At 44.8% G+C, this 27,040-nt stretch overlaps 4 long non-coding RNA genes and 5 other non-coding genes across 9 annotated transcripts; all 9 read left to right on the plus strand.

The window, feature by feature from the left end:
* Positions 1-2,831: 2,831 nt before the first annotated feature.
* Positions 2,832-3,022, plus strand: LOC121848942. The gene has a single exon (XR_006085083.1). It is a non-coding gene; the product is annotated as a U2 spliceosomal RNA (small nuclear RNA).
* A 3,853-nt stretch (positions 3,023-6,875) lies between these two features.
* Positions 6,876-11,475, plus strand: LOC121848888. The gene is made up of 2 exons (XR_006085018.1): positions 6,876-7,071; positions 11,233-11,475. It is a non-coding gene; the product is annotated as an uncharacterized LOC121848888 (long non-coding RNA).
* LOC121848943 lies at positions 7,335-7,525 on the plus strand. The gene has a single exon (XR_006085084.1). It is a non-coding gene; the product is annotated as a U2 spliceosomal RNA (small nuclear RNA).
* Positions 11,476-13,354: 1,879 nt separating the features above from the next.
* Positions 13,355-13,545, plus strand: LOC121848944. Its single transcript, XR_006085085.1, has one exon. It is a non-coding gene; the product is annotated as a U2 spliceosomal RNA (small nuclear RNA).
* Positions 13,546-14,073: 528 nt separating this feature from the next.
* Positions 14,074-16,001, plus strand: LOC121848912. The gene is made up of 2 exons (XR_006085047.1): positions 14,074-14,105; positions 15,759-16,001. It is a non-coding gene; the product is annotated as an uncharacterized LOC121848912 (long non-coding RNA).
* A 1,416-nt stretch (positions 16,002-17,417) lies between these two features.
* LOC121848911 lies at positions 17,418-22,017 on the plus strand. The gene is made up of 2 exons (XR_006085046.1): positions 17,418-17,613; positions 21,775-22,017. It is a non-coding gene; the product is annotated as an uncharacterized LOC121848911 (long non-coding RNA).
* On the plus strand, positions 17,875-18,065 carry LOC121848945. The gene has a single exon (XR_006085086.1). It is a non-coding gene; the product is annotated as a U2 spliceosomal RNA (small nuclear RNA).
* Positions 22,018-23,435: 1,418 nt separating the features above from the next.
* Positions 23,436-26,282, plus strand: LOC121848909. Its single transcript, XR_006085044.1, has 2 exons — positions 23,436-23,643; positions 25,986-26,282. It is a non-coding gene; the product is annotated as an uncharacterized LOC121848909 (long non-coding RNA).
* Positions 23,909-24,099, plus strand: LOC121848946. Its single transcript, XR_006085087.1, has one exon. It is a non-coding gene; the product is annotated as a U2 spliceosomal RNA (small nuclear RNA).
* Positions 26,283-27,040: the final 758 nt, after the last annotated feature.

Here is a 27,040-nt window from a genome sequence, read left to right on the forward strand (position 1 = left end):
GCGTGTGTGAGGGTTTCGGTGGTCCGCGGTGTGAGATAATGTTGGAGCTGGGCGACGTTGCAGAGGTGGGGGAAGGCAGAGCAGGTCATGGTGCAGATGTGGGATCGAAAGGATAGTTGATGGTGAACAGGAACCCAAGGTTGCAGACTGGCTTAGCATGGTGGTGTATGTAACCATGAAGGTGCAACCATGAATAGTATGGAGTCCTGTAGCTCTAATGATTAGAGCATTCGCTTCTCAAACGAGAGACCTGGGTTCAATTCCCGGCAGGGCGAAACCTTGGGCAAGTTTCCATACCCCACACGCCTAATAATAATCCCTCAAAAAATAAACAATAATAAATTGGTCACTTCAATCCACGACTGTTTGTGGGACACTGCTGTGCGCAATTTGGCTGCCGCATTTCGCCCACAGTCAATTCGCTTTACAGTATATTCTGCGAAGCGCTTTGAGACGTCTAGAAGACGTCTAAAGTTCTATGTCAAATGCAAGGGTTATTATTATTATTATTATTATGAATGGTGATGCTGTCAACGCCTGAGGTGAGAAGATGCTGATGGGAGCCAATCAGGAGAGCCTCGGTCCTGTTGACATTCAACTGAAGAAAGTTAGCTCTCATCCAGGACTTGATGTCTGACAGACATTCTGGATTATTATTATTAATGTGGGACAGACAGACAGAGGGAGACTGAGAGAGACTGATATCCTCCCACAGGAGTCCTCTCAGCTGAGTATAGATAAAGCCGAAATGTCTGTCTGTGTGTCTGTCTCTGTGTCGAACTGCATTCCATATTGGACCCTGTGGTTACAAGTGAAGCTGCAACGGTTACAACTATTTGTGAATAATAGACATGGAGGGAAACCACGAAGTAAACCAGGAAAGGGAAAACTTTTACAAGAGGAGAAGAAAAACATAAAAACAGAAAGTTGGACAAAAGGAGACATTTGGAAGGAGGATAAAAACCCAAGATCGTATTGGCTTAAAAGTGATAAAGGATAAAGGATAAAGTGATAAAGAAAGTCATGGGAAATACGCCAAAGAAGGACAGAGGAAGAAAAAGAAGAGCAGATCCGAATATTCTAGAAACATCAAGAACCACCAGGTCAGGAAGACGAGTAAAACCAACAAGGAGAATAATTAAATAAGACTGAGCCACAAAGAAAAAAATATGAAGAAACCAAAAAGGGAATAATAATAATAATAATAATAATCCTTGCATTTGATATAGCGCTTTTCACGTCGGGAGGATGTCCCAAAGCGCTTCACAGAACACACTGTAAAGTGAATTGATTGTATATTTGTGGGCGAACGCGGCAGCCAATTGCGCACAGCAATGTCCCACAAACAGTCGTAGATTGAAAATGACCAATTTTATTATTGTTTATTTTTTGGGGGGGGGATTATTATTAGGCGTGTGGAGTAAGGAAACTTGCCCAAGGTTTCGCCCCCTGCCTGGAATTGAACTCAGGTCTCTCGCTTGTAAAGTGAGTGCTCTAACCACTGAGCTACAGGACTCCACGTGATATTGGATACCCTTTAAGAAAATAAGGACCAATGAAAGGGGATCAGGAGATAGAAAGCAGGAAGCGTGGAGAACTGACCAGAGGGTTTTTGGTTGGATTGTTTGATTTGTAACTTGTGAACTGAGAATAAGATAGATTTCTACACATGGAGTGTTGTGAACACAACAGATTGTTTGTATGAGAGAAACTCCTTTCTCTTGTTGAATAGTGCCATGGGATTTTCAACATGCTTTCCCTTTCTCCTCAACTCAGTGTCAAACTCTGCCACAGTTAAGCACTCGGAGACACTACCCGGTGTAAAGGGAGCTATATAAATGCATATATAAATATATAAATTAATTTGATGTAGCTTTTCTGTGCAATGGGCAAAAGCAACACTGTACAGAATGATAAAAACAAGTGCTGCAAAAGCATATAGCAGCACCAGGTGGCAGCTGTTCAACTTGCACTTAAGGAAAGTACCACTTATTTCTAAATGGGCTTTCCTCTTGTCTGTGTTATTTTGGTGAAGGTAGAACTCCCCTGGCCAAAGAAGAGCACATTAAAAATGACATGAAAAAAGTTAGAAACCCTGGGCAAAAACTCAGCATGTACCGAATCTTAGGTGTAGAATAACTTTGAAGGTATATGATCGGTTATATGGAGACGAGTATTGGTAAAAAACTGAATTGCAACTCCCTCTCCATTCGTGTGTTACACAACTTAGTATTGTGTAAGGAGCACATTTAAGCAGCGCAAAGTTATGGAATTAGGTCATCAAGTGATTTATGTAAGGGTGAAGTAATAAAAAGCTCAAAGCGCTTCACAGAATTTACTGTAAAATGAATTGACTGTGGGGACGACATAAGGCGCTATATGAAATGCAAGGCTGATTATTATCAGCAGGAGTTGTTGTGTGAGCTGTAGGGCCTGGCAGGCAGGCAGGCAGGCAGGCAAGGCAGGAGCTAATGTGTAGAGCGGCCACTGAGTCAGAGTAGCGAGGGAGGGAGCGAGAATCAATCAAATAAGTGACGTGTGCACTGTGAAGGAGGGCGTAGGGAAATGAGGTAAGAGGCAGCAGCAGAAGCAGAGGGAAAGCAGCGAGCAGCAGGCAGGCAGGCAGGCAGGCAGGCAGGAGTGCGGGGGAAGAGGGGCGAGAAGGGGGTGTGTAGGGCAAGGAGGGTGTGTGGCAGCTGACCGTGGGGAGGGAGGTGTAGAGACTGCACACGGGCGTTGGGGGTGGGGCTGTCTGTTTATGGGGAGAAACATATGAAAGCTGAGGCGAGGAGCGGAGGCAGTTGTGGAGGGGACAGGGAGTGAGAGCCTTTATCGCTTCTCGGCCTTTTGGCTAAGATCAAGTGTAGTATCTGTTCTTATCAGTTTAATATCTGATACGTCCCCTATCTGGGGACCATATATTAAATTGATTTTTGGAGCAGGGAGATGGAATAGGGGCTTGCTCCGTCCACTCCACGCATCGACCTGGTATTGCAGTATCTCCAGGCACGGTGCACCTCCCTCGGGAGATTGCAAACAGTGACAAATAGACAAATCCTCACCCTCCCCACTGAGTGACAACTTTGTTGGGATTGTGTGTATGTTTGATCATAACCATCACTGCATTTGATGTAGCGCCTTAACACATTGTTGAGATGTCTCAAAGCGTTTCACTGATTGGATTGTAAAGTGAATCACCAGCTCTATCAAATGCAACAACAACAACAAAATTACATCTGTAAAGCGCCTTTCACATTCGGAGGACGTCCCAAGGCACGGTGTTACGGATCTGAGCTGAGGGTGGAGGGCAGGGAAATTGAAAGCACGGTTGAAGAGGAGGGTCTTGAGGGTGGCAAGGGAGGGGGCGAGAGGGAAGGACTGTGGGATGGAGTTCGAGACGATGGATGCAGAGTGGAGAAAGCCCACCTGTCGATAGTGGGGCAAGCAAGACGGGGACGTGAAGCAGGCCAGAGCCCGCTGAGTGGAGGGAGCGAACAAGGTTGTAGGGGTTTAGGAGGTCGCAGAGGTAGGGGGGAGCCAGACGGTGGAGGACTTTGAAGGTGAGGACCAAGATCTTGAACTGTATCCTCTGTGTGATGAGAAGCCAGTGGAGTTGGGCAAGGATGGGTGATAGGGTCGTGGAGCCTAGTGCGGAATAGGACACGGGCTGCAGAGTTTTGGATGATCTCCAGCCTGTGGAGGGAGGAGTTGGGGAGGCCGACAAGCAGTGAGTTTGCATAGTCGAGCCTTGATGTAATGAAGGCGTGAATGAGGGTTTCGGTGGTCTGCTGTGTGAGACAGTGTCGGAGCTGGGCGACGTTGCGGAGGTGGGGAAGGCAGAGCAGGTCATGGCGCAGATGTGGGATCGAAAGGATAGTTGAGGGTGAACAGGAACCCAAGGTTGCAGACTGGCTTAGCATGGTGGAGTGCACAACCATGAATGGTGCAACCATGAATAATGTGGAGTCCTGTAGCTCAATGGTTAGAGCACTCACCTCTCAAGCGAGAGACCTGGCTTCAATTCCTGGCAGGGCGAAACCTTGGGCAAGCTTCCTTACTCCATATGCATAATAATAATCCCTCAAGAAAAAAGACCCAATAATAAATTGGTCACTTCAATCCACGACTGTTTGTGGGACACTGCTGTGCGCAATTTGGCTGCCGCATTTCGCCCACAGACAATTCACTTTACAGTATATTCTGTGAAGCGCTTTGAGATGTCTAGAAGACGTGAAAAGTGCAATATCAAATGCAAGGATTATTATTATTATTATGAATGGTGATGCTGTCAACGCCTGAGGTGAGAAGATGCTGATGGGAGCCAATCAGGAGAGCCTCGGTCCTGTTGACGTTCAACTGAAGAAAGTTAGCTCTCATCCAGGACTTGATGTCTGACAGACATTCTGGATTATTATTAGTAACAACAACATATTACATGTATATAGCGTCATTTCATGTCGGGAGTACGTCCCAAGCAGCTACACTGATAGGATGCATAATAATAATAATAATAGTAATCCTTGCATTTGATATAGCGCTTTTCATGTCTTCGAGACATCTCAAAGTGCTTCACTGTGAAGTGAATTGACTGTATATTTGTGGGCGAAACGTAGATAAGTTATTATTTGTTATTGTTAGTTTGGCAGATAAATAATAATAAATATTATTTATTATTGTTAGTCAATTGTTGGATACATAAATAAGTAATGATTTTACGAAAGCACACACCATTCAGAGAGATACATCTATATTCTACAACAAATATGTGGCAATTTTCTGGTTGTCATGGGAGCTGGAGTCCTCTCATGTGGGACAGACAGACAGACAGAGAGAGGGAGACTGAGAGAGACTGATTGTCCTCCCACAGGAGTCCTCTCTGCTGAGTATAGATAAAGATGAAATGTCTGTCTGTGTGTCTGTCTGTGTGTCAAACTACATTCCATATTGGCCCCTGTGGTTACAAGCGAAGCTGCAATGGTTACAGCTATTAGTGAATATACAAAGTTGAATGACACAACATCTGAAACTAAAGCGGAAATTGCCAAGGATATCTTTGCCTGGCCAGGAATACCAAGGGAAATGATTAGTGATCATGGGCCCCAATTTTCAAGCAAGGAGTACAAGACATTACAAGCCAGTGGGAGAAAAACCACACAACAACTTCACCGGGGTATCCCCAATGTAATGGTCTGGTGAATTGCGAAATACAGACGATAGAGAAAATGTGGAAGACAGACAACGCAAAGGCAGATAAGCACCTGGCAATTCTGGCCTACAGAAACACGCCGAACGACAATGAAGGACATTCACCAGCACAAATACTGATGTCAATACAGTTAAGAGATTTATTAATCTCAGACCAAACACAATTGAGACCTCAGATACAACACAATAGAAATGGAGGGAAACCACAAAGTGAACCAGGAAAGGGAGAACTTTTGCAAAAGGAGAAAAAATACCAAAAACAGAAAGTTGGACAAAAGGAGACATTTGGAAGAAGGATAAAAACCCAAGATCATATTGGCTTAAAAGTGATAACAGAAAATATATAGCAGAAAGTCATGGGAAATACGCCAAAGAAGGACAGAGGAAGAAAAAGAAGAGCAGATCCGAATATTCTAGAAACATCAAGAACCACCAGGTCAGGAAGACGAGTAAAATCAACAAGGAGAATAATTATATAAGACTGAGACACAAAGAAAAAAATATGAAGAAACCAAAACGGGAGTGATATTGGATACCCTTTAAGAAAATAAGGACCAATGAAAGGGGATCAGGAGATAGAAAGTCCTGTAGCTCAGTGGTTAGAGCGCTCGCTTTGCAAGCGAGAGAGCTGAGTTCAATTCCAGGCAGGGCGAAACCTTGGGCAAGTTTCCTTACTCCACACGCCTAATAGTAATCCCTCCAAAAAAACAAAACAATAATAAATTGGTCATTTTCAATCTACGACTGTTTGTGGGACATTGCTGTGCGCAATTGGCTGCCGCATTCGCCCACAAATATACAGTCAATTCACTTTACAGTGTGTTCTGTGAAGCGCTTTGGGACATCCTCCCGACGTGAAAGCGCTATATCAAATGCAAGGATTATTATTATTATTAAAGCAGGAAGCGTGGAGAACTGACCAGAGGTTTTTTGGTTGGATTTGTAACTTGTGAACTGAGAAAACGAAAGATTTCTACACTTGGAGTGTTGTGAACACAACAGATGCTTTGCATGAGAGAAACTCCTTTCTCTTATTGATTTTCAACATCCTTTCCCTTTCTCCTCAACTCAGTGTCAAACTCTGCCACAGTTAAGCACTCGGAGACACTACCTGGTGTGAAGAGAGCTATACAAATGCATATATAAATATATAAATTAATCTGTTGTTGCTTTTCTGTGCAATGGGCCAAAGAAACCCTTTACAGAATGATAAAACCAGGTGCTGCAAAAGTATGCAGCAGCACCAGGTGGCAGCTGTTCAACTTGCACTTAAGGAAAGTTCCACTTATTTCTAAATGGGCTTTCCTCTTGTCTGTGTTATTTTGGTGAAGGTAGAACTCCCCTGGCCAAAGAAGAGCACATTAAAAATGACATGAAAAAAGTTAGAAACCCTGGGCAAAAACTCAGCATGTACCGAATCTTAGGTGTAGAATAACTTTGAAGGTATATGATCGGTTATATGGAGACGAGTATTGGTAAAAAACTGAATTGCAACTCCCTCTCCATTCGTGTGTTACACAACTTAGTATTGTGTAAGGAGCACATTTAAGCAGCGCAAAGTTATGGAATTAGGTCATCAAGTGATTTATGTAAGGGTGAAGTAATAAAAAGCTCAAAGCGCTTCACAGAATTTACTGTAAAATGAATTGACTGTGTGGACGACATAAGGCGCTATATGAAATGCAAGGCTGATTATTATCAGCAGGAGTTGTTGTGTGAGCTGTAGGGCCTGGCAGGCAGGCAGGCAGGCAGGCAAGGCAGGAGCTAATGTGTAGAGCGGCCACTGAGTCAGAGTAGCGAGGGAGGGAGCGAGAATCAATCAAATAAGTGACGTGTGCACTGTGAAGGAGGGCGTAGGGAAATGAGGTAAGAGGCAGCAGCAGAAGCAGAGGGAAAGCAGCGAGCAGCAGGCAGGCAGGCAGGCAGGCAGGCAGGCAGGAGTGCGGGGAAGAGGGGCGAGAAGGGGGTGTGTAGGGCAAGGAGGGTGTGTGGCAGCTGACCGTGGGGAGGGAGGTGTAGAGACTGCACACGGGCGTTGGGGTGGGGCTGTCTGTTTATGGGGAGAAACATATGAAAGCTGAGGTGAGGAGCGGAGGCAGTTGTGGAGGGGACAGCGAGTGAGAGCCTTTATCGCTTCTCGGCCTTTTGGCTAAGATCAAGTGTAGTATCTGTTCTTATCAGTTTAATATCTGATACGTCCCCTATCTGGGGACCATATATTAAATTGATTTTTGGAGCAGGGAGATGGAATAGGGGCTTGCTCCGTCCACTCCACGCATCGACCTGGTATTGCAGTATCTCCAGGCACGGTGCACCTCCCTCGGGAGATTGCAAACAGTGACAAATAGACAAATCCTCACCCTCCCCACTGAGTGACAACTTTGTTGGGATTGTGTGTATGTTTGATCATAACCATCACTGCATTTGATGTAGCGCCTTATCACATTGTTGAGACGTCTCAAAGCGTTTCACTGATTGGATTGTAAAGTGAATCACCAGCTCTATCAAATGCAACAACGATAAAATTACATCTGTAAAGTGCCTTTCAAGTCGGGACGACATCCCAAGGCGCTGGACAGCCAGTGTTACTGACCTGAGCTAAGGTGTGGGGAGGGCGGGGGCAGAAGCAGGGAGATTGAAAGCACGGTCGAAGAGCAGGGTCTTGAGCTGGATCTTGAGGGTGTCAAGGGAGGGGGCGAGATGGAGGGACTGTGGAATGGAGTACCCGAGGGTGGGTGCAGAGTGGTTAAGGCTCCCCGCCGATAGTGGGGTGAGCAAGGCGGAGGACATGAAGCAGGCTGGAGCCACTGAGCAGAGGGAGTAAACAGGATGGTAGGGGGTTAGGAGGTTGGAGAGGTGGGCGGGAGCCAGACGGTGGAGGACTTTGAAGGTGAGGACCAGGATCTTAAACTGTATCCTCTGTGTGATGGGAAGCCAATGGAGTTGGGCAAGGATGGGGGTGATAGGATCACGGAGCCTAGTGCGGGAGAGGACACGGGCTGCAGAGTTCTGGATGATCTCCAGCCTGTGAAGGGGGGAGTTGGGATGTCTACAAGCAGAAAGTTTGCATAGTCGAGACTCAATGTAATGAAGGCATGTTTGAGGGTTTTGGCGGTCTGCGGTGTGAGATATTGTTTGAGCCGGGCGACGTTGCACAGGAAGGGGAAGGCAGAGCAGGTCATGGCGCAGATGTGAAATCAAATGGATAGTCGAGGGTCAAACCAGACCCCGAAGTTCCAGACTGGCTTACCAAGGTGGAATGTGTAACCAAGGATTATTATTATTATGATGAATGGTGATGCTGTCAACGCCTGAGGTGAGAAGATGCTGATGGGAGCCAATCAGGAGAGCCTCGGTCTTGTTGACGTTCAACTGAAGAAAGTTAGCTCTCATCCAGGACTTGACGTCTGACAGTCATTCTGGATTATTATTATTAAACAACAACACATTACATGTGTATAGCGCCTTTCATGTCGGGAGAACGTCCCTGGTAGCTACACTGATAGGATTCATAATAATATTAATAATCCTTGCATTTGATATAGCGCTTTTCATGTCTTTGAGACGTTTCAGAGCGCTTCACAGTATATACTGCTAAGTGAATTGACTGTATATTTGTGGGCAAAATATAGATAAGTTTTATTTGTTATTGTTAGTCGATTGGCAGATAAATAATAATCAATATTATTTATTATTGTTAGTCGATTGTCGGATACATAAATAAGTAACAATTTTACGAAAGCACACACCATTCAGAGAGATACATCTATATTCCATAACAAATGTATGGCATGTTTTCTAATTGTCATGGGAGTTAGAGTCCTCCCATGTGGGACAGACAGACAGAGAGAGGGAGACTGAGAGAAACTGATTGTCCTCCCACAGGGGTCCTCTCAGCTGAGTATAGATAAAGATGAAATGTCTGTCTGTGTGTCTGTCTGTGTGTCAATCTACATTCCATATTGGACCTCGTGGTTACAAGCGAAGCTGCAACAGTTACAGCTATTTGTGAATATACAGAGTTGAATGACACAACATCCGAAACTATAGGACGTCCCAAGGCTCTGAACAGACGGTGTTACGGATCTGAGCTGAGGGTGGAGGGCAGGGAAATTGAGAGCACGGTTGAAGAGGAGGGTCTTGCGGTGGGTCTTGAGGGTGGCAAGGGAGGGGGCGAGAGGGAAGGACTGTGGGATGGAGTTCGAGACGATGGATGCAGAGTGGAGAAAGCCCACCTGTCGATAGTGGGGCAAGCAAGACGGGGGACGTGGAGCAGGCCGGAGCCCGCTGAGTGGAGGGAGCGAACAAGGTTGTAGGGGTTTAGGAGGTCGCAGAGGTAGGGGGGAGCCAGACGGTGGAGGACTTTGAAGGTGAGGACCAAGATCTTGAACTGTATCCTGTGTGATGAGAAGCCAGTGGAGTTGGGCAAGGATGGGGTGATAGGGTCGTGGAGCCTAGTGCGGAATAGGATACGGGCTGCAGAGTTTTGGATGATCTCCAGCCTGTGGAGGGAGGAGTTGGGGAGGCCGACAAGCAGTGAGTTTGCATAGTCGAGCCTTGATGTCATGAAGGCGTGAATGAGGGTTTCGGTGGTCTGCTGTGTGAGACAGTGTCGGAGCTGGGCGACGTTGCGGAGGTGGGGGAAGGCAGAGCAGGTCATGGCGCAGATGTGGGATCGAAAGGATAGTTGAGGGTGAACAGGAACCCAAGGTTGCAGACTGGCTTAGCATGGTGGAGTGCACAACCATGAATGGTGCAACCATGAATAATGTGGAGTCCTGCAGCTCAATGGTTAGAGCACTCACCTCTCAAGCGAGAGACCTGGGTTCAATTCCTGGCAGGGCGAAACCTTGGGCAAGCTTCCTTACTCAATATGCATAATAATAATCCCTCAAGAAAAAAGACCCAATAATAAATTGGTCACTTCAATCCACGACTGTTTGTGGGACACTGCTGTGCGCAATTTGGCTGCCGCATTTCACCCACAGACAATTCACTTCACAGTATATTCTGTGAAGCGCTTTGAGATGTCTAGAAGACGTGAAAAGTGCTATATCAAATGCAAGGATTATTATTATTATTATGAATAGTGATGCTGTCAACGCCTGAGGTGAGAAGATGCTGATGGGAACCAATCAGGAGAGCCTCGGTCCTGTTGACGTTCAACTGAAGAAAGTTAGCTCTCATCCAGGACTTGATGTCTGACAGACATTCTGGATTATTATTAGTAACAACAACACATTACATGTATATAGCATCATTTCATGTCGGGAGTACGTCCCAAGCAGCTACACTGATAGGATGCATAATAATAATAGTAATCCTTGCATTTGATATAGCGCTTTTCATGTCTTCGAGACATCTCAAAGTGCTTCACAGAATATACTGTGAAGTGAATTGACTGTATATTTGTGGGCGAAACGTAGATAAGTTATTATTTGTTATTGTTAGATTGGCAGATAAATAATAATAAATATTATTTATTATTGTTAGTCAATTGTTGGATACATAAATAAGTAATGATTTTACGAAAGCACACACCATTCAGAGAGATACATCTATATTCTACAACAAATATATGGCATGTTTTCTGGTTGTCATGGGAGCTGGAGTCCTCTCATGTGGGACAGACAGACAGAGAGAGGGAGACTGAGAGAGACTGATTGTCCTCCCACAGGAGTCCTCTCAGCTGAGTATAGATAAAGATGAAATGTCTGTCTGTGTGTCTGTCTGTGTGTCAATCTACATTAAATATTGGACCTCGTGGTTACAAGCGAAGCTGCAATGGTTACAGCTATCAGTGAATATACAAAGTTGAATGACACAACATCCGAAACTGAAGCGGAAATTGCCAAGGATATCTTTGCCTGGCCAGGAATACCAAGGGAAATGATTAGTGATCATGGGCCCCAATTTTCAAGCAAGGAGTACAAGACATTACAAGCCAGTGGGAGAAAAACCACACAACAACTTCACCGGGGTATCCCCAATGTAATGGTCTGGTGAATTGCGAAATACAGACGATAGAGAAAATGTGGAAGACAGACAACGCAAAGGCAGATAAGCACCTGGCAATTCTGGCCTACAGAAACACGCCGAACGACAATGAAGGACATTCACCAGCACAAATACTGATGTCAATACAGTTAAGAGATTTATTAATCTCAGACCAAACACAATTGAGACCTCAGATACAACACAATAGAAATGGAGGGAAACCACAAAGTGAACCAGGAAAGGGAGAACTTTTGCAAAAGGAGAAAAAATACCTAAAAACAGAAGCTTGGACAAAAGGAGACATTTGGAAGAAGGATAAAAACCCAAGATCATATTGGCTTAAAAGTGATAACAGAAAAATATATAGCAGAAAGTCATGGGAAATACGCCAAAGAAGGACAGAGGAAGAAAAAGAAGAGCAGATCCGAATATTCTAGAAACATCAAGAACCACCAGTTCAGGAAGACGAGTAAAACCAACAAGGAGAATAATTATATAAGACTGAGACACAAAGAAAAAAATATGAAGAAACCAAAACGGGAGTGATATTGGATACCCTTTAAGAAAATAAGGACCAATGAAAGGGGATCAGGAGATAGAAAGTCCTGTAGCTCAGTGGTTAGAGCGCTCGCTTTGCAAGCGAGAGAGCTGAGTTCAATTCCAGGCAGAGGGCGAAACCTTGGGCAAGTTTCCTTACTCCACACAGAGCCTAATAGTAATCCCTCCAAAAAAACAAAACAATAATAAATTGGTCATTTTCAATCTACGACTGTTTGTGGGATATTGCTGTGCACAATTGGCTGCCGCATTCGCCCACAAATATACAGTCAATTCACTTTACAGTGTGTTCTGTGAAGCGCTTTGGGACATCCTCCCGACGTGAAAGCGCTATATCAACTGCAAGGATTATTATTATTATTATTATTAAAGCAGGAAGCGTGGAGAACTGACCAGAGGTTTTTTGGTTGGATTGTTTGATTTGTAACTTGTGAACTGAGAAAACGAAAATTTCTACACTTGGAGTGTTGTGAACACAACAGATTCTTTGCATGAGAGAAACTCCTTTCTCTTATTGATTTTCAACATCCTTTCCCTTTCTCCTCAACTCAGTGTCAAACTCTGCCACAGTTAAGCACTCGGAGACACTACCCGGTGTAAAGGGAGCTATATAAATGCATATATAAATATATAAATTAATTTGATGTAGCTTTTCTGTGCAATGGGCAAAAGCAACACTGTACAGAATGATAAAAACAAGTGCTGCAAAAGCATATAGCAGCACCAGGTGGCAGCTGTTCAACTTGCACTTAAGGAAAGTACCACTTATTTCTAAATGGGCTTTCCTCTTGTCTGTGTTATTTTGGTGAAGGTAGAACTCCCCTGGCCAAAGAAGAGCACATTAAAAATGACATGAAAAAAGTTAGAAACCCTGGGCAAAAACTCAGCATGTACCGAATCTTAGGTGTAGAATAACTTTGAAGGTATATGATCGGTTATATGGAGACGAGTATTGGTAAAAAACTGAATTGCAACTCCCTCTCCATTCGTGTGTTACACAACTTAGTATTGTGTAAGGAGCACATTTAAGCAGCGCAAAGTTATGGAATTAGGTCATCAAGTGATTTATGTAAGGGTGAAGTAATAAAAAGCTCAAAGCGCTTCACAGAATTTACTGTAAAATGAATTGACTGTGGGGACGACATAAGGCGCTATATGAAATGCAAGGCTGATTATTATCAGCAGGAGTTGTTGTGTGAGCTGTAGGGCCTGGCAGGCAGGCAGGCAGGCAGGCAAGGCAGGAGCTAATGTGTAGAGCGGCCACTGAGTCAGAGTAGCGAGGGAGGGAGCGAGAATCAATCAAATAAGTGACGTGTGCACTGTGAAGGAGGGCGAAGGGAAATGAGGTAAGAGGCAGCAGCAGAAGCAGAGGGAAAGCAGCGAGCAGCAGGCAGGAAGGCAGGAGTGCGGGGGAAGAGGGGCGAGAAGGGGGTGTGTAGGGCAAGGAGGGTGTGTGGCAGCTGACCGTGGGGAGGGAGGTGTAGAGACTGCACACGGGCGTTGGGGTGGGGCTGTCTGTTTATGGGGAGAAACATATGAAAGCTGAGGCGAGGAGCGGAGGCAGTTGTGGAGGGGACAGGGAGTGAGAGCCTTTATCGCTTCTCGGCCTTTTGGCTAAGATCAAGTGTAGTATCTGTTCTTATCAGTTTAATATCTGATACGTCCCCTATCTGGGGACCATATATTAAATTGATTTTTGGAGCAGGGAGATGGAATAGGGGCTTGCTCCGTCCACTCCACGCATCGACCTGGTATTGCAGTATCTCCAGGCACGGTGCACCTCCCTCGGGAGATTGCAAACAGTGACAAATAGACAAATCCTCACCCTCCCCACTGAGTGACAACTTTGTTGGGATTGTGTGTATGTTTGATCATAACCATCACTGCATTTGATGTAGCGCCTTAACACATTGTTGAGATGTCTCAAAGCGTTTCACTGATTGGATTGTAAAGTGAATCACCAGCTCTATCAAATGCAACAACAACAACAAAATTACATCTGTAAAGCGCCTTTCACATTCGGAGGACGTCCCAAGGCTCTGAACAGACGGTGTTACGGATCTGAGCTGAGGGTGGAGGGCAGGGAAATTGAAAGCACGGTTGAAGAGGAGGGTCTTGCGGTGGGTCTTGAGGGTGGCAAGGGAGGGGGCGAGAGGGAAGGACTGTGGGATGGAGTTCGAGACGATGGATGCAGAGTGGAGAAAGCCCACCTGTCGATAGTGGGGCAAGCAAGACGGGGGACGTGAAGCAGGCCAGAGCCCGCTGAGTGGAGGGAGCGAACAAGGTTGTAGGGGTTTAGGAGGTCGCAGAGGTAGGGGGGAGCCAGACGGTGGAGGACTTTGAAGGTGAGGACCAAGATCTTGAACTGTATCCTCTGTGTGATGAGAAGCCAGTGGAGTTGGGCAAGGATGGGTGATAGGGTCGTGGAGCCTAGTGCGGAATAGGACACGGGCTGCAGAGTTTTGGATGATCTCCAGCCTGTGGAGGGAGGAGTTGGGGAGGCCGACAAGCAGTGAGTTTGCATAGTCGAGCCTTGATGTAATGAAGGCGTGAATGAGGGTTTCGGTGGTCTGCTGTGTGAGACAGTGTCGGAGCTGGGCGACGTTGCGGAGGTGGGGGAAGGCAGAGCAGGTCATGGCGCAGATGTGGGATCGAAAGGATAGTTGAGGGTGAACAGGAACCCAAGGTTGCAGACTGGCTTAGCATGGTGGAGTGCACAACCATGAATGGTGCAACCATGAATAATGTGGAGTCCTGTAGCTCAATGGTTAGAGCACTCACCTCTCAAGCGAGAGACCTGGCTTCAATTCCTGGCAGGGCGAAACCTTGGGCAAGCTTCCTTACTCCATATGCATAATAATAATCCCTCAAGAAAAAAGACCCAATAATAAATTGGTCACTTCAATCCACGACTGTTTGTGGGACACTGCTGTGCGCAATTTGGCTGCCGCATTTCGCCCACAGACAATTCACTTTACAGTATATTCTGTGAAGCGCTTTGAGATGTCTAGAAGACGTGAAAAGTGCAATATCAAATGCAAGGATTATTATTATTATTATGAATGGTGATGCTGTCAACGCCTGAGGTGAGAAGATGCTGATGGGAGCCAATCAGGAGAGCCTCGGTCCTGTTGACGTTCAACTGAAGAAAGTTAGCTCTCATCCAGGACTTGATGTCTGACAGACATTCTGGATTATTATTAGTAACAACAACATATTACATGTATATAGCGTCATTTCATGTCGGGAGTACGTCCCAAGCAGCTACACTGATAGGATGCATAATAATAATAGTAATCCTTGCATTTGATATAGCGCTTTTCATGTCTTCGAGACATCTCAAAGTGCTTCACTGTGAAGTGAATTGACTGTATATTTGTGGGCGAAACGTAGATAAGTTATTATTTGTTATTGTTAGTTTGGCAGATAAATAATAATAAATATTATTTATTATTGTTAGTCAATTGTTGGATACATAAATAAGTAATGATTTTACGAAAGCACACACCATTCAGAGAGATACATCTATATTCTACAACAAATATGTGGCAATTTTTCTGGTTTTCATGGGAGCTGGAGTCCTCTCATGTGGGACAGACAGACAGACAGAGAGAGGGAGACTGAGAGAGACTGATTGTCCTCCCACAGGAGTCCTCTCTGCTGAGTATAGATAAAGATGAAATGTCTGTCTGTGTGTCTGTCTGTGTGTCAAACTACATTCCATATTGGCCCCTGTGGTTACAAGCGAAGCTGCAATGGTTACAGCTATTAGTGAATATACAAAGTTGAATGACACAACATCTGAAACTAAAGCGGAAATTGCCAAGGATATCTTTGCCTGGCCAGGAATACCAAGGGAAATGATTAGTGATCATGGGCCCCAATTTTCAAGCAAGGAGTACAAGACATTACAAGCCAGTGGGAGAAAAACCACACAACAACTTCACCGGGGTATCCCCAATGTAATGGTCTGGTGGATTGCGAAATACAGACGATAGAGAAAATGTGGAAGACAGACAACGCAAAGGCAGATAAGCACCTGGCAATTCTGGCCTACAGAAACACGCCGAACGACAATGAAGGACATTCACCAGCACAAATACTGATGTCAATACAGTTAAGAGATTTATTAATCTCAGACCAAACACAATTGAGACCTCAGATACAACACAATAGAAATGGAGGGAAACCACAAAGTGAACCAGGAAAGGGAGAACTTTTGCAAAAGGAGAAAAAATACCTAAAAACAGAAGCTTGGACAAAAGGAGACATTTGGAAGAAGGATAAAAACCCAAGATCATATTGGCTTAAAAGTGATAACAGAAAAATATATAGCAGAAAGTCATGGGAAATACGCCAAAGAAGGACAGAGGAAGAAAAAGAAGAGCAGATCCGAATATTCTAGAAACATCAAGAACCACCAGGTCAGGAAGACGAGTAAAATCAACAAGGAGAATAATTATATAAGACTGAGACACAAAGAAAAAAATATGAAGAAACCAAAACGGGAGTGATATTGGATACCCTTTAAGAAAATAAGGACCAATGAAAGGGGATCAGGAGATAGAAAGTCCTGTAGCTCAGTGGTTAGAGCGCTCGCTTTGCAAGCGAGAGAGCTGAGTTCAATTCCAGGCAGGGCGAAACCTTGGGCAAGTTTCCTTACTCCACACGCCTAATAGTAATCCCTCCAAAAAAACAAAACAATAATAAATTGGTCATTTTCAATCTACGACTGTTTGTGGGACATTGCTGTGCGCAATTGGCTGCCGCATTCGCCCACAAATATACAGTCAATTCACTTTACAGTGTGTTCTGTGAAGCGCTTTGGGACATCCTCCCGACGTGAAAGCGCTATATCAAATGCAAGGATTATTATTATTATTAAAGCAGGAAGCGTGGAGAACTGACCAGAGGTTTTTTGGTTGGATTTGTAACTTGTGAACTGAGAAAACGAAAATTTCTACACTTGGAGTGTTGTGAACACAACAGATTCTTTGCATGAGAGAAACTCCTTTCTCTTATTGATTTTCAACATCCTTTCCCTTTCTCCTCAACTCAGTGTCAAACTCTGCCACAGTTAAGCACTCGGAGACACTACCTGGTGTGAAGAGAGCTATACAAATGCATATATAAATATATAAATTAATCTGTTGTTGCTTTTCTGTGCAATGGGCAAAAGCAACACTTTACAGAATGATAAAACCAGGTGCTGCAAAAGTATGCAGCAGCACCAGGTGGCAGCTGTTCAACTTGCACTTAAGGAAAGTTCCACTTATTTCTAAATGGGCTTTCCTCTTGTCTGTGTTATTTTGGTGAAGGTAGAACTCCCCTGGCCAAAGAAGAGCACATTAAAAATGACATGAAAAAAGTTAGAAACCCTGGGCAAAAACTCAGCATGTACCGAATCTTAGGTGTAGAATAACTTTGAAGGTATATGATCGGTTATATGGAGACGAGTATTGGTAAAAAACTGAATTGCAACTCCCTCTCCATTCGTGTGTTACACAACTTAGTATTGTGTAAGGAGCACATTTAAGCAGCGCAAAGTTATGGAATTAGGTCATCAAGTGATTTATGTAAGGGTGAAGTAATAAAAAGCTCAAAGCGCTTCACAGAATTTACTGTAAAATGAATTGACTGTGTGGACGACATAAGGCGCTATATGAAATGCAAGGCTGATTATTATCAGCAGGAGTTGTTGTGTGAGCTGTAGGGCCTGGCAGGCAGGCAGGCAGGCAGGCAAGGCAGGAGCTAATGTGTAGAGCGGCCACTGAGTCAGAGTAGCGAGGGAGGGAGCGAGAATCAATCAAATAAGTGACGTGTGCACTGTGAAGGAGGGCGTAGGGAAATGAGGTAAGAGGCAGCAGCAGAAGCAGAGGGAAAGCAGCGAGCAGCAGGCAGGCAGGCAGGCAGGCAGGCAGGAGTGCGGGGGAAGAGGGGCGAGAAGGGGGTGTGTAGGGCAAGGAGGGTGTGTGGCAGCTGACCGTGGGGAGGGAGGTGTAGAGACTGCACACGGGCGTTGGGGGTGGGGCTGTCTGTTTATGGGGAGAAACATATGAAAGCTGAGGCGAGGAGCGGAGGCAGTTGTGGAGGGGACAGCGAGTGAGAGCCTTTATCGCTTCTCGGCCTTTTGGCTAAGATCAAGTGTAGTATCTGTTCTTATCAGTTTAATATCTGATACGTCCCCTATCTGGGGACCATATATTAAATTGATTTTTGGAGCAGGGAGATGGAATAGGGGCTTGCTCCGTCCACTCCACGCATCGACCTGGTATTGCAGTATCTCCAGGCACGGTGCACCTCCCTCGGGAGATTGCAAACAGTGACAAATAGACAAATCCTCACCCTCCCCACTGAGTGACAACTTTGTTGGGATTGTGTGTATGTTTGATCATAACCATCACTGCATTTGATGTAGCGCCTTATCACATTGTTGAGATGTCTCAAAGCGTTTCACTGATTGGATTGTAAAGTGAATCACCAGCTCTATCAAATGCAACAACGATAAAATTACATCTGTAAAGCACCTTTCAAGTCGGGACGACATCCCAAGGCGCTGGACAGCCAGTGTTACTGACCTGAGCTAAGGGTGTGGGGAGGGCGGGGGCAGAAGCAGGGAGATTGAAAGCACGGTCGAAGAGCAGGGTCTTGAGCTGGATCTTGAGGGTGTCAAGGGAGGGGGCGAGATGGAGGGACTGTGGAATGGAGTACCCGAGGGTGGGTGCAGAGTGGTTAAGGCTCCCCGCCGATAGTGGGGTGAGCAAGGCGGAGGACATGAAGCAGGCTGGAGCCACTGAGCAGAGGGAGTAAACAGGATGGTAGGGGGTTAGGAGGTTGGAGAGGTGGGCGGGAGCCAGACGGTGGAGGACTTTGAAGGTGAGGACCAGGATCTTAAACTGTATCCTCTGTGTGATGGGAAGCCAATGGAGTTGGGCAAGGATGGGGGTGATAGGATCACGGAGCCTAGTGCGGGAGAGGACACGGGCTGCAGAGTTCTGGATGATCTCCAGCCTGTGAAGGGGGGAGTTGGGATGTCTACAAGCAGAAAGTTTGCATAGTCGAGACTCAATGTAATGAAGGCATGTTTGAGGGTTTTGGCGGTCTGCGGTGTGAGATATTGTTTGAGCCGGGCGACGTTGCACAGGAAGGGGAAGGCAGAGCAGGTCATGGCGCAGATGTGAAATCAAATGGATAGTCGAGGGTCAAACAAGACCCCGAAGTTCCAGACTGGCTTACCAAGGTGGAATGTGTAACCAAGGATTATTATTATTATGATGAATGGTGATGCTGTCAACGCCTGAGGTGAGAAGATGCTGATGGGAGCCAATCAGGAGAGCCTCGGTCTTGTTGACGTTCAACTGAAGAAAGTTAGCTCTCATCCAGGACTTGACGTCTGACAGTCATTCTGGATTATTATTATTAAACAACAACACATTACATGTGTATAGCGCCTTTCATGTCGGGAGAACGTCCCTGGTAGCTACACTGATAGGATTCATAATAATATTAATAATCCTTGCATTTGATATAGCGCTTTTCATGTCTTTGAGACGTTTCAGAGCGCTTCACAGTATATACTGCTAAGTGAATTGACTGTATATTTGTGGGCAAAATATAGATAAGTTTTATTTGTTATTGTTAGTCGATTGGCAGATAAATAATAATCAATATTATTTATTATTGTTAGTCGATTGTCGGATACATAAATAAGTAACAATTTTACGAAAGCACACACCATTCAGAGAGATACATCTATATTCCATAACAAATGTATGGCATGTTTTCTAATTGTCATGGGAGTTAGAGTCCTCCCATGTGGGACAGACAGACAGAGAGAGGGAGACTGAGAGAAACTGATTGTCCTCCCACAGGGGTCCTCTCAGCTGAGTATAGATAAAGATGAAATGTCTGTCTGTGTGTCTGTCTGTGTGTCAATCTACATTCCATATTGGACCTCGTGGTTACAAGCGAAGCTGCAACAGTTACAGCTATTTGTGAATATACAGAGTTGAATGACACAACATCCGAAACTATAGGACGTCCCAAGGCTCTGAACAGACGGTGTTACGGATCTGAGCTGAGGGTGGAGGGCAGGGAAATTGAGAGCACGGTTGAAGAGGAGGGTCTTGCGGTGGGTCTTGAGGGTGGCAAGGGAGGGGGCGAGAGGGAAGGACTGTGGGATGGAGTTCGAGACGATGGATGCAGAGTGGAGAAAGCCCACCTGTCGATAGTGGGGCAAGCAAGACGGGGGACGTGGAGCAGGCCGGAGCCCGCTGAGTGGAGGGAGCGAACAAGGTTGTAGGGGTTTAGGAGGTCGCAGAGGTAGGGGGGAGCCAGACGGTGGAGGACTTTGAAGGTGAGGACCAAGATCTTGAACTGTATCCCTGTGTGATGAGAAGCCAGTGGAGTTGGGCAAGGATGGGGTGATAGGGTCGTGGAGCCTAGTGCGGAATAGGATACGGGCTGCAGAGTTTTGGATGATCTCCAGCCTGTGGAGGGAGGAGTTGGGGAGGCCGACAAGCAGTGAGTTTGCATAGTCGAGCCTTGATGTCATGAAGGCGTGAATGAGGGTTTCGGTGGTCTGCTGTGTGAGACAGTGTCGGAGCTGGGCGACGTTGCGGAGGTGGGGGAAGGCAGAGCAGGTCATGGCGCAGATGTGGGATCGAAAGGATAGTTGAGGGTGAACAGGAACCCAAGGTTGCAGACTGGCTTAGCATGGTGGAGTGCACAACCATGAATGGTGCAACCATGAATAATGTGGAGTCCTGCAGCTCAATGGTTAGAGCACTCACCTCTCAAGCGAGAGACCTGGGTTCAATTCCTGGCAGGGCGAAACCTTGGGCAAGCTTCCTTACTCAATATGCATAATAATAATCCCTCAAGAAAAAAGACCCAATAATAAATTGGTCACTTCAATCCACGACTGTTTGTGGGACACTGCTGTGCGCAATTTGGCTGCCGCATTTCACCCACAGACAATTCACTTCACAGTATATTCTGTGAAGCGCTTTGAGATGTCTAGAAGACGTGAAAAGTGCTATATCAAATGCAAGGATTATTATTATTATTATGAATAGTGATGCTGTCAACGCCTGAGGTGAGAAGATGCTGATGGGAGCCAATCAGGAGAGCCTCGGTCCTGTTGACGTTCAACTGAAGAAAGTTAGCTCTCATCCAGGACTTGATGTCTGACAGACATTCTGGATTATTATTAGTAACAACAACACATTACATGTATATAGCATCATTTCATGTCGGGAGTACGTCCCAAGCAGCTACACTGATAGGATGCATAATAATAATAGTAATCCTTGCATTTGATATAGCGCTTTTCATGTCTTCGAGACATCTCAAAGTGCTTCACAGAATATACTGTGAAGTGAATTGACTGTATATTTGTGGGCGAAACGTAGATAAGTTATTATTTGTTATTGTTAGATTGGCAGATAAATAATAATAAATATTATTTATTATTGTTAGTCAATTGTTGGATACATAAATAAGTAATGATTTTACGAAAGCACACACCATTCAGAGAGATACATCTATATTCTACAACAAATATATGGCATGTTTTCTGGTTGTCATGGGAGCTGGAGTCCTCTCATGTGGGACAGACAGACAGAGAGAGGGAGACTGAGAGAGACTGATTGTCCTCCCACAGGAGTCCTCTCAGCTGAGTATAGATAAAGATGAAATGTCTGTCTGTGTGTCTGTCTGTGTGTCAATCTACATTAAATATTGGACCTCGTGGTTACAAGCGAAGCTGCAATGGTTACAGCTATCAGTGAATATACAAAGTTGAATGACACAACATCCGAAACTGAAGCGGAAATTGCCAAGGATATCTTTGCCTGGCCAGGAATACCAAGGGAAATGATTAGTGATCATGGGCCCCAATTTTCAAGCAAGGAGTACAAGACATTACAAGCCAGTGGGAGAAAAACCACACAACAACTTCACCGGGGTATCCCCAATGTAATGGTCTGGTGAATTGCGAAATACAGACGATAGAGAAAATGTGGAAGACAGACAACGCAAAGGCAGATAAGCACCTGGCAATTCTGGCCTACAGAAACACGCCGAACGACAATGAAGGACATTCACCAGCACAAATACTGATGTCAATACAGTTAAGAGATTTATTAATCTCAGACCAAACACAATTGAGACCTCAGATACAACACAATAGAAATGGAGGGAAACCACAAAGTGAACCAGGAAAGGGAGAACTTTTGCAAAAGGAGAAAAAATACCTAAAAACAGAAGCTTGGACAAAAGGAGACATTTGGAAGAAGGATAAAAACCCAAGATCATATTGGCTTAAAAGTGATAACAGAAAAATATATAGCAGAAAGTCATGGGAAATACGCCAAAGAAGGACAGAGGAAGAAAAAGAAGAGCAGATCCGAATATTCTAGAAACATCAAGAACCACCAGTTCAGGAAGACGAGTAAAACCAACAAGGAGAATAATTATATAAGACTGAGACACAAAGAAAAAAATATGAAGAAACCAAAACGGGAGTGATATTGGATACCCTTTAAGAAAATAAGGACCAATGAAAGGGGATCAGGAGATAGAAAGTCCTGTAGCTCAGTGGTTAGAGCGCTCGCTTTGCAAGCGAGAGAGCTGAGTTCAATTCCAGGCAGGGCGAAACCTTGGGCAAGTTTCCTTACTCCACACGCCTAATAGTAATCCCTCCAAAAAAACAAAACAATAATAAATTGGTCATTTTCAATCTACGACTGTTTGTGGGATATTGCTGTGCACAATTGGCTGCCGCATTCGCCCACAAATATACAGTCAATTCACTTTACAGTGTGTTCTGTGAAGCGCTTTGGGACATCCTCCCGACGTGAAAGCGCTATATCAACTGCAAGGATTATTATTATTATTATTATTAAAGCAGGAAGCGTGGAGAACTGACCAGAGGTTTTTTGGTTGGATTGTTTGATTTGTAACTTGTGAACTGAGAAAACGAAAATTTCTACACTTGGAGTGTTGTGAACACAACAGATTCTTTGCATGAGAGAAACTCCTTTCTCTTATTGATTTTCAACATCCTTTCCCTTTCTCCTCAACTCAGTGTCAAACTCTGCCACAGTTAAGCACTCGGAGACACTACCCGGTGTAAAGGGAGCTATATAAATGCATATATAAATATATAAATTAATTTGATGTAGCTTTTCTGTGCAATGGGCAAAAGCAACACTGTACAGAATGATAAAAACAAGTGCTGCAAAAGCATACAGCAGCACCAGGTGGCAGCTGTTCAACTTGCACTTAAGGAAAGTACCACTTATTTCTAAATGGGCTTTCCTCTTGTCTGTGTTATTTTGGTGAAGGTAGAACTCCCCTGGCCAAAGAAGAGCACATTAAAAATGACATGAAAAAAGTTAGAAACCCTGGGCAAAAACTCAGCATGTACCGAATCTTAGGTGTAGAATAACTTTGAAGGTATATGATCGGTTATATGGAGACGAGTATTGGTAAAAAACTGAATTGCAACTCCCTCTCCATTCGTGTGTTACACAACTTAGTATTGTGTAAGGAGCACATTTAAGCAGCGCAAAGTTATGGAATTAGGTCATCAAGTGATTTATGTAAGGGTGAAGTAATAAAAAGCTCAAAGCGCTTCACAGAATTTACTGTAAAATGAATTGACTGTGGGGACGACATAAGGCGCTATATGAAATGCAAGGCTGATTATTATCAGCAGGAGTTGTTGTGTGAGCTGTAGGGCCTGGCAGGCAGGCAGGCAGGCAGGCAAGGCAGGAGCTAATGTGTAGAGCGGCCACTGAGTCAGAGTAGCGAGGGAGGGAGCGAGAATCAATCAAATAAGTGACGTGTGCACTGTGAAGGAGGGCGTAGGGAAATGAGGTAAGAGGCAGCAGCAGAAGCAGAGGGAAAGCAGCGAGCAGCAGGCAGGCAGGCAGGCAGGCAGGCAGGCAGGAGTGCGGGGGAAGAGGGGCGAGAAGGGGGTGTGTAGGGCAAGGAGGGTGTGTGGCAGCTGACCGTGGGGAGGGAGGTGTAGAGACTGCACACGGGCGTTGGGGGTGGGGCTGTCTGTTTATGGGGAGAAACATATGAAAGCTGAGGCGAGGAGCGGAGGCAGTTGTGGAGGGGACAGGGAGTGAGAGCCTTTATCGCTTCTCGGCCTTTTGGCTAAGATCAAGTGTAGTATCTGTTCTTATCAGTTTAATATCTGATACGTCCCCTATCTGGGGACCATATATTAAATTGATTTTTGGAGCAGGGAGATGGAATAGGGGCTTGCTCCGTCCACTCCACGCATCGACCTGGTATTGCAGTATCTCCAGGCACGGTGCACCTCCCTCGGGAGATTGCAAACAGTGACAAATAGACAAATCCTCACCCTCCCCACTGAGTGACAACTTTGTTGGGATTGTGTGTATGTTTGATCATAACCATCTCAAAGCGTTTCACTGATTGGATTGTAAAGTGAATCACCAGCTCTATCAAATGCAACAACGATAAAATTACAACTGTAAAGCGCCTTTCACATTGGGAGGACGTCCCAAGGCACAGTGTTACGGATCCGAGCTGAGGGTGGAGGGCAGGGAAATTGAAAGCACGGTTGAAGAGGAGGGTCTTGAGGGTGTCAAGGGAGGGGGCGAGAGGGAAGGACTGCGGATGGAGTACCCGAGGGTGGGTGCAGAGTGGTTAAGGCTCCCCGCCGATAGTGGGGTGAGCAAGGCGGAGGACATGAAGCAGGCTGGAGCCACTGAGCAGAGGGAGTAAACAGGATGGTAGGGGGTTAGGAGGTTGGAGAGGTGGGCGGGAGCAAGACGGTGGAGGACTTTGAAGGTGAGGACCAGGATCTTAAACTGTATCCTCTGTGTGATGGGAAGCCAATGGAGTTGGGCAAGGATGGGGGTGATAGGATCACGGAGCCTAGTGCGGGAGAGGACACGGGCTGCAGAGTTCTGGATGATCTCCAGCCTGTGGAGGGGGGAGTTGGGATGTCTACAAGCAGAAAGTTTGCATAGTCGAGACTCAATGTAATGAAGGCATGTTTGAGGGTTTTGGCGGTCTGCGGTGTGAGATATTGTTTGAGCCGGGCGACGTTGCACAGGAAGGGGAAGGCAGAGCAGGTCATGGCGCAGATGTGAAATCAAATGGATAGTCGAGGGTCAAACAAGACCCCGAAGTTCCAGACTGGCTTACCAAGGTGGAATGTGTAACCAAGGATTATTATTATTATGATGAATGGTGATGCTGTCAACGCCTGAGGTGAGAAGATGCTGATGGGAGCCAATCAGGAGAGCCTCGGTCTTGTTGACGTTCAACTGAAGAAAGTTAGCTCTCATCCAGGACTTGACGTCTGACAGTCATTCTGGATTATTATTATTAAACAACAACACATTACATGTGTATAGCGCCTTTCATGTCGGGAGAACGTCCCTGGTAGCTACACTGATAGGATTCATAATAATATTAATAATCCTTGCATTTGATATAGCGCTTTTCATGTCTTTGAGACGTTTCAGAGCGCTTCACAGTATATACTGCTAAGTGAATTGACTGTATATTTGTGGGCAAAATATAGATAAGTTTTATTTGTTATTGTTAGTCGATTGGCAGATAAATAATAATCAATATTATTTATTATTGTTAGTCGATTGTCGGATACATAAATAAGTAACAATTTTACGAAAGCACACACCATTCAGAGAGATACATCTATATTCCAGAACAAATGTATGGCATGTTTTCTAATTGTCATGGGAGTTAGAGTCCTCCCATGTGGGACAGACAGACAGAGAGAGGGAGACTAAGAGAAACTGATTGTCCTCCCACAGGGGTCCTCTCAGCTGAGTATAGATAAAGATGAAATGTCTGTCTGTGTGTCTGTCTGTGTGTCAATCTACATTCCATATTGGACCTCGTGGTTACAAGCGAAGCTGCAACGGTTACAGCTATTTGTGAATATACAGAGTTGAATGACACAACATCCGAAACTATAGCGGAAATTACCAAGGATATCTTTGCCTGGCCAGGAATACCAAGGGAAATAATTAGTGATAATTGGTCAAGCAAGGAATACAAGACATTCACAAGGCAGTGGGAGAAAAACCACAAAACAACTTCATTGGGGTATCATCTATATATAATATATATAACTATATATATAATGGTATAATGGTCTGGTGGATTGGGAAATACAGGCTAATCTTGTTGTTGTTTTTGTTGTTGTATAGAGAAAATGTGGAAGACAGACAACATAAAGGCAGATAAGCACCTGGCAATTCTGGCCTACAGAAACACGCCGAACGACAATGAGGGTCATCCACCAGCACAAATACTGATGTCAATACAGTTAAGAGATTTGTTAATCTCAGATGAAAAATAATTGAGACCTCAGATACAACACATGAAGGACCAGTGAAAGAGGATCAGGAGACAGAAAGCAGGAAGCGTGGAGAACTGACCAGAGGGTTTTGGATTGGATTATTTGATTTGTAACTTGTGAACCAAGAATAAAATAAATTTCTACACTTGGAGTGTTGGGAACACAACAGATTCTTTGCATGAGAGAAACTCCTTTCTCGTATTGATTTTCAGCATCCTTTCCCTTTCTCTTCAACTCAGTATCAAACTTTGCCACAGTTTAGCACTCGGAGACACTACCCGGTGTGAAGGGAGCTCTATAAATGCATATATAAATATATAAATTAATTTGATGTTGCTTTTCTGTGCAATGGGCCAAAACAACCCTTTACAGAATGATAAAAGCAGGTGCTGCAAAACTATACAGCAGCACCAGGTGGCAGCTGTTCAACTTGCACGAAAGGAAAGTACCACTTATTTTCAAATGGGCTTTCCTCTTGTCTGTGTTATTTTGGTGAAGGTAGAACTCCCCTGGCCAAAGAAGAACACATTAAAAATGACATGAAAAGCGTTAGGAAACCTGGGCCAACCTAAGCAGACACCCAATCTTAGGTGGAGAATAACTTTGAAGGTATCATATGATCAGTTATCATATGGAGATGAGTATTGGTAATAAACTGAATTGCAGCTCTCCCTCTCTATTTGTGTATTATATAACTTTGTGTTGTGTAAGGAGCACATTTAAGCAGCACAAGATTATGGAATTAGGTCATTAAGTGATTTATGTAAGGGTGAAATAACAAAAAGCAGAGTTCAATTTCTTTGATAAACTTGACCGGATAGTAATCTCGCCTCCGAGTTAAAATGTTGTGGGTTCAAGTCCTACTTCGGGACTTTCAACTCCCACTCCAATGTAATGCAGGGG

The sequence above is a fragment of the Callorhinchus milii genome, unplaced genomic scaffold (genome assembly GCF_018977255.1).
Source record: "Callorhinchus milii isolate IMCB2004 unplaced genomic scaffold, IMCB_Cmil_1.0 Scaffold4, whole genome shotgun sequence".
Taxonomy (NCBI): Eukaryota; Metazoa; Chordata; class Chondrichthyes; order Chimaeriformes; family Callorhinchidae; genus Callorhinchus; species Callorhinchus milii.